Below are 6867 nucleotides of genomic sequence, written 5' to 3' on the forward strand. Positions count from 1 at the left end.
AAAAAGGTAATGGAAGGGAAGAAATTAGCCAAAAAAACCATACACAAAGTGTTTAATTTCAATTACTTTTTTTATAATCTTAGATGCAATATTATATTTTCTTGAGCTATAAAAACGAGGCAAAACAACAAGGAAAAAGAAATACAAGAATACTACACATTATTTTACATAATATGTTATATTTGCTTTAATCTTTACTGTTGTGCCATTAATAGTGGAATACTTATGTATACAGAATATATCTTTTTAATTCATTGCTGGCTTTCTATCAATCCACAGTGAATCCATACTTCCCTTACAATGGAATGTATCTAAGAATAGCCAGCTGGAAATTGAAATACATCCTGTCTGTCATTTTTGCAGAGTAGAATGAGGTAATACGAGGAGAAAGTTCTAGTCAGCAGATGTTAGCTAAGAGCAAAAAGTATCTCAATATTACACTTAAGTGCTTTAAACAAAACATCGATTCTCTGTAAATTATCATGAGTTAGAAACTGTTACTGAAAGCAAAGTCAATTACACAGCCTCTGTCTCTTTTATATGTGAATGCTTTTGTTTTGGATTTCAGATGCTGGTAGGCAGTAACTATAAAAAGTAACTTTTCTGATCCTAAATCAGTTATTGCTATATCTTAGTATAGAGATGTTTCTCACTTATTTATTTATTTATTTATTTATTCAGCAAGAAAAAGTTAACGAATGATTTTTGCACATTTTTAAAGTTACCAAACCTGAATGCTGCTCTTTAAGGATAAACTTTCTTGGTATTGAACCAGGACAACATGAATAGTTCTACTATTTCCTTCAGTGCTTTTGTGCTTTATGTGGGTTATGTTCTGAAGGCCACTCCATTCCCTTCATACATTTAAGTATCCCTCCTATCTCACTTATTATTTCACAAACAAGCCAGCATGAAGAAGTAAGAACAGAGGAAGTGTGCTTCTGTGCCTCCTCTGCTGATGGAGGATTGTGCATTCAACTCAGCTCAGCCCAGCTGGGGGTACTGAGACACAACAAACACTCTTATATCTTATACGTGTCACAGACATCGTCTGCAGGAACCCAGAGTCTCAATGCTGCTACTTCAGAAAAACGTACACACACATACATCATTCAACAACAGCCTTTGAAGATGCGTTTGTGTGTGTGTGTGTGTGTGTGTGTGTGTGTGTGTGTGTGTGTGTGTGTGTGTGTGTGTGTGTGTGTGTGTGTGTGTGTGTGTGTGTGTGTGTGTGTGAGAGAGAAACTAGTCATCCTCTTAATATGCAATTAATGAACTCAGATTTTGGCACCAGGACTTTGGCATAAGATTTGTTAGCAGCTTTGTAGTGCAACTAGTGCAGTAGTGCAGTAGCTAGAGGGAAGTTTGTTTTGTGCTGTCTTACCTTCTTTCTAGCAGTCTGCAGCTAGCTGGCCCTTGTAATCTACTGGAAAGCAGCTTTGTGTGTATGCTTCCCCTTGCCAGTGCATACTGCCTCCTTTAAAAAGACTCCTGCCAGGCCTCCCCATGGCCACACACAGTAACTGAGAGCTTTGCTGCTCCAGGGCAACTTTGGTGTGGAATTTTGGACCTGTAATAGTCCCTGAAGGTTGTTTCAGGCCACCCATTTTGTGGGTAGGTCTACTGAGACAAAGGCTGGTGGAGCACAGCCTGAGAGAAAACTGGCAATATTAGGTGGTCCTTTGATAGTCTGGAGTGCCGGCAGCCTCCTGTAGCCACGGTGGGGAACTGGGCATCCTAGATTATACCCTTGCCATCAGGATTTACCTTATCATGGTGAAGATAGAGCTACTGTGGACCACACACACCCCTGTGGCAGTCTAAAAAAACACTTTGCATAATTTTCCACCTCTGACCAAAGTGTACAATATCTGACCTTACATCTAGTTACTGACAAGAGCAGCAAAGAAGAATGGTATCATGTGTATTTGTGTGTGGCTGTATGCTGTGTCTGCATGTATCTGAATCCTAAAAGACCATTTAAATTACTTAGGCTCTCACATCATTTTTAAATTTGAAGCTTGTTTCATACCTACACTATAAATGATCTGTTATGAATCTCTGCTGTTGAAAAGATTTAATCAAGCAAATATTAAATCTGTCCTAGCAGCTGCACATCATACTGAAAATTGAATTCAATTCTTATGCACTCCTCTAAGTGTTTAATACAAGCATACTTATTTCTGAGAATTTTTTTTTGGTCTGACTGAGCATATGTCATGAGCGGATAAGCCTTCGACAGATCCCATAAAATAATGAACAATTTTATATTATTATTATTATTATTATTATTATTATTATTATTATTATTATTATTATTATTATTCATTCGTTCATTTTCTACCGGGGTCAAGGCAGGATACACCCTGGACGGAGTGCCAACCCATCGCAGGGCGCACACACACTCTGGACAATTTTCCAGAGATGCCAGTCAACCTACCATGCATGTCTTTGCCCGGGGGGGGGAAACCGGAGTACCTGGAGGAAACCCCCGAGGCACAGGGAGAACATGCAAACTCCACACACACAAGGCGGAGGCGGGAATCAAACCCCCAAGCCTGGAGGTGTGAGGCGAACGTGCTAACCACTAAACCACTGTGCTCCCCCTAAATATTAGTAGTAGTAGTAGTAGTAGTAGTAGTAGTAGTAGTAGTAGTAGTAGTAGTAGTAGTAGTAGTAGTAGTAGTAGTAGTAGTAGTAGTAGTAGTAGTAAAGCTATTTCTTTTCATGTAAGTCTTCTGTATTTTTGGAATTTTGGTTAAATGACAAGTTTTATTAACTTCAAGGGAGAGAGAAAACATATGTGAATTTTTCTGTCACTGCAGAGTGGTAACACAACACCCATCACACCACCCAGTTGTTTATCATTTGCCTAAACCAACACCAACACCTCCAGTGGTAACACAGAATGGTAAACCAACACCTATTAGTTTTTTCCTAACTTATTATATTATAATTGAACTTGTATTTTTAAATTGCTGACCATACCTAATGCTATATAAGATATGCTGCAAATAGAGAAAAAAAATCTAGTGCTATCTTCTAAAATATGAACTTACATGCATATTAGCATACTACAATGACACAGTGATACAGGCTTTTTGGCTGCCAGGTATTCGAGGCCTTTGTAGATAAGATCCTTCACAAAGAAACAACTGAGCAGCTGCTTCTACCCTCTGCTGTAACCTTTCTCTCTTGGAACAATGTGGTTCTGATAAGTAGTAGCAGCCTCTTCAATCATCTTGTCAATCTGGATGCTTTTGTGGCAAAGCTGGCTGCCATGATGCATCCTATAGTGTGTGAGGTCACAGAGAAAAATATAAATTGCAAGAGAAGAACAAGTGGAGTGAGGAAATGCAAATACATAGGAGACATGGAGTCGGCCATCCATAGTTTTTGACAGGTTTGTTTTTATATGACAGCTTGCGGCTGCTTGCTTTTGTCTTCCTGGTTTTTTAGGGTGCCATATGGTGGAGGCGCTTTTATTGCTAGTCTGTATATAGATGCACACTACCTTTTGGCCAGAGGTGGGAAACCTGGAGGTACACTGTTGTCCACTAGTTGGAAGTATCAATTAGTGGATGAGAAGGTTTTTTCATAAATAAAGCATCATCAAGAATTACTGAAATTTGCAATTTATAGCTCCATTGTCAGTTTGTTCCCAGGATACTGTCTGTGTAGAGGATTCTCACATGATGCAAAATAAGCCAATGAACTGATGACTAAAGTGATCTTTGGGGTGAATGTGTGTTCATGGAGGCCTGCAGTACACTGGTGTCCCATTCAAGCTGTATTCTCTCCATGGCTAATGTTTCACACTATAGGGTCTGGATCTATTGAATATGAATTCATAAGCAACTTTTCAAAAGATTTAAAAGAAAATGGAATATTTAAATTCATGATATTTTGCAGCTGGAGAACCTGAGTGTGAGTGTGAAGTGTGACCTAACTGAAATTGGACATTTTCAGATTTCTGTGTGTGATTTCTTTGAATTTTTCCAAGTCTGCTTTCGAAGAAAAATGGCAATATACTACCAGTGATTATTGTATGCTCTTTGGGATGCTGCACCAATAATAACCCCATAAATGTGTGAAATCTCTCTCATTCACATGAATCATTTCCAGTCACCTTTCAATTGCCCTCTCACACACAATCCCACCTGCTCCCTACCTCATCATTAAAATGTCTGTCACAGTATTTCAGGGCATTATTAAACTTCTGTCAACTACCAAGAAGCATAGAGAGTATACAGACATTTCTTGATCCTATTGTTTACCCAGTGGACCCCCCATCTGTGTCACATATTGAGGTCATACTTGCTATAGCTTTAGATGTTACACTTAAATGAGATAAGGTGCTCTTCATAACCCCAAAATGGCAATAAGCAGTTGAACATTTGAACTCAGAATTTATTATTAATGATCAATATATCTTGAAACATTTAAGATTGTGCAGTGTTAAAACTTGAGACACTAAACAGTCTTTGAACCAAAAGTGCCAAGGATTCTAACATTAAAAAAATAAAATACAGTAAAATAAAATAAGAATCTGTTGTTAGACAGAAGGGGAATATCTGTGGTGAAACTTTTCCTAAATATCACTTTCTTGTCATCTTTTGCAACAAATGTGGTATGCTATTGTATAGCACCTACATACAGCAACAACTATTGTACAGTAAGCAAGATCGTGCTATATCATTGCAAGACCAAAAGGATAAAATGAATGAACTTGTGGATATAATGGAAATGTTTAAATGTCTACATGGGCATTTACATTAGTATATGACATTATATTGTCTGATAGGCATAAAGTTCAGATAACATAAAAATGTACAGTATATGAACAGTGTATACAGTGACAGTATAGGATATACATATCCTATATTTATCCTGTGTTTATTTTCATTTTCTTTATTGCCTTATAAAATAAATACAATTAAATAAAATACAGGCCTAAAATCTAACAATACTGACAGATTATGTCTTGCAGCAATGCCACCCAGAGGCACATTTCAGCAACATGTTTTTATTTATAGCTCATATCACCTTATTAGTCTAAACAAAAATATCATATCTAAATGGCCCACTTAAGTCATATTAGCTTTTTATATCTCATTTTTGTCATACAAATAGAAATATATTATGTTCTTCTCTCTTGTGTGGAAATAAAACTCCAGACAGCTGGAGACATTAGTACTTCCCAGTGGTTGAAAAAGTACTGAAAATTTGTACTTAAGTACTGAAATGATACTTATTAACAAATAAAAATACTGGTGTTAAAAAGGTACTTAATTAAAAGTACAAATTTCTCTTCATCTTTTTAACAGGTGAAAGTTTTTTGTTGAATTATCAGTAACCACAAGATCCAGACAACAAAACACATTTTACAACAGACATTGAAAGATATACCAAAAACACTTTTGAAACTTTTTAAACAGAATTAAATTGCTATTAATCTAGTTACACTACCAGGCTTTTCATTGGTCTATTAAGAGGTTTTTATTGGCTACCAAAATGGCGGTCAGTGGTTGAAATATTAATTCAATTTGCCGGTGTGATCAGAAAAGAATTGTGATTTTAAAAATTACAAAGTAAATAACTAAATGAAGCTTAATTTGTACTTAAGTACTAGTAGAATTACAGACTTAAAAATATACTCATAAAAGTACAAATACCCAGAAAAATTTACTTAAAAACGAATGGGGGTGGTAGCCTAGTGGTTAAAGTGTTGGAATACTGACCAGAAGGTCATGAGTTCAAATCCCAGGTCCCCCAAGTTGCCACTGCTGGGCCCCTGAGCAAGGCCCTTAACCCTCAATTGCTCAGTTGTATAAACTGAAATACACTGTAAGTCACTCTGGATAAGGGTGTCTGCTAAATGTAAATGGATAACATTTAACAAATTCTAAAATATAATTTACAGTCAGGTTTTTGGACACCTGACGACCACACGTCCCCACAAAGATTTGGAGTGTGGCTGTAGAAATTTGCCCATTCAGCCACAAAAGCATTATTGAGGTCAGTCAGTTGTGTCAGGAGAGAAAGATCAGGGAATGTCAGCATTCCAGCTCATCCCATAGGTGTTAAAGCAAACCACACAAGTTTCACTCCAATTTTGGCAATCCATGTCTTCATGGACCTTACTTTGTGCACAGCATGGCAGTGGCATGGTGGACCAGGCTTGGGCCTCTTAGGTCCAGTGAAGGGAAACGGTAATACTGTGGAAAAGAACATTCTATGCAATTACAAGGTTCCAAATTTTCAGCAACAGTTCGGTAAAGAATCCACATATTGGTGCCATTTTCAGATGTCCTTAAAAGTTTGTTACATTTATTTATTTTAGAAACAGCTGGTTTTGAATAACCTTTGAACCAATCATTTATTTATAAAGACAATCAGGATATATTTTCATTCAGATAAATACAGTTTTATTAATAATAACACAGGACCACCTTACTGCTTTACAGTGCTCTGTTGACACTGTACAGAGGTCAATAGTTTACAAACACTTAGACTAAAGATTATCTTTTTAAAATTTTTACAACTCCACACATTTTAAGTCACCACACATTTTCAGTCAATTAGAGGATCTACATTTCCTATATCAGATGTTCAGGCAGTCAAAATGTACATGACTATACATACATATATGTATATATGTATATATGTATATATAGTCTGAGTCACCTCAGACTTGCTCATTAATACAAATACATTTAAATATATCTAATATTAAACAAGTTTTAGTCTTTTCTACGTAAGGTTGAATACCCACTCCAAGGTCACGTTTTAAGGTTTTAAGTGCTTCTTATAAATAACAACAGCCTTGTTGTGTTATGTGCATTAAATGGCTGCCAGTAAAGTATG

Source organism: Tachysurus fulvidraco, chromosome 8 (assembly GCF_022655615.1).
Source record: "Tachysurus fulvidraco isolate hzauxx_2018 chromosome 8, HZAU_PFXX_2.0, whole genome shotgun sequence".
Lineage (NCBI taxonomy): Eukaryota > Metazoa > Chordata > Actinopteri > Siluriformes > Bagridae > Tachysurus > Tachysurus fulvidraco.